Raw genomic sequence first — 1,490 nt, 5'->3', positions numbered from 1 at the left:
CTCAGCTGCCAGAGCTGTCCGCGCTCTGAGAGGCGGAAGTGGGCGGGGCCTAGGGCGCTCCGTGCCGCCCCTGCTTTCCGGTCACGCCCTCCCGGGCACGCCCCCGAGCTCCGCAGGGCACGCCCCCTCCTTTGACGGCCGCCTGCTGTCCACGTGGGCCTTCGCAGAGCCTGCTGTCTGTGGGCGCCGCTCCTTGCAGGCTGGGTGTGCCCAACGCCTGCGGTTTCCTGTGGGAGGAAGAGGCCCGCGGGCGCTCAGCTCGTGGCTTTGGAGGCCCTGGAGGGGAAGAGTCCACCACCGCCCTCGGGTACCCTAATTCTCCCCCTTCTGTAGGGCCCTAGCATGGGGGACCCCCTGCCCAGAACATCTCCAGGGTACCCCAACCTGGCGCTAATTCCACTCTGGGAGTTTGATTCAGAGTCCTAGCTTCCTGTTCTCCACCTCCCCCGCCCAAATTCCCCTTGGTTCCCAGACTCCTCCCAGGACTCATGTCCAGCCCCTTTGCCTCCTTGAAGAACTTAACGATCTCCAGTCCCTCATTTTCCCCTCAGTGACCCAGGCTTTCTAACTTACTTGGAGAACTGAGTTCAGACCTCCAGTCTCTGTCCTTCTCAAAGATGTAACTATTTTACCCACCCCCAGCGACCTTCATTTTGTACTCCCAACTTCTTAGCCTTGGGACCCAATGGACTCAAGCATTTGTCCCTTCTCCAAATCCCAGACACCTCATCTCCCATGTCCCAGTGTCTGGTATAACGTGCATGTACAACAGCGCTTTCTCTATGCCAGGCACTCCTCTAAGCACTGCTCCTTGAGGTATTTACTATTATTATTCCTGTTTTACCAATGAAGAAACTGGGGCATAGAGAGATTAATAACCTGCCCCAAATCACAGATAATGAGTAAAGCCTATGTCATAGTACAACAGCTTCCGGGTTAGGGTTAGGAGTACCACCCAGTCACTGAACTGCCCCTCCCTCACCCCCTCAGGGAGCCCAGATAACCAACCACTCTCCCTCCCTCTCGCTGTGTCTCCCTCAGATACCCAGCCATCCCATCATCCAGTTCCTTTCCCTTGTGGGGACCAAGATTTCAGTCCTCCAGGTCTTAATTCCACATCAGGACCCCAGACACCTGGCTCCCTGTCCCTTGCTTTTCACCAAGCACCAACCCTCCATAGAGACCCAGGTACATAGTAGTAATCACGCCCCACACTTATTCAATAATCTAAGAAATAATAATGATAACAATAATAGTTACTAATAACATTAAGTCCCTGGTACTGCACTTCTGTTTAAAAGCCTCCAATGGTTTCCCACTACCCTTAGAATAAAATCCAAACTCCTCCTCTAGGCTTCAAGGGCTCTCTTTGAATTCCCTTCCTACCACTCCCTCTAGTTCCCTATATTCTGGCCACACTGGCCCTTCTGTCTGCTCCCCAAACAACTTGAGCTTGTTCTCCAATCCTGTGTCCTTCCTCTCCCTCCAGC

The sequence above is a fragment of the Bos mutus genome, chromosome 18 (assembly GCF_027580195.1).
Source record: "Bos mutus isolate GX-2022 chromosome 18, NWIPB_WYAK_1.1, whole genome shotgun sequence".
NCBI lineage: Eukaryota > Metazoa > Chordata > Mammalia > Artiodactyla > Bovidae > Bos > Bos mutus.
This window is presented reverse-complemented; position numbering follows the sequence as displayed.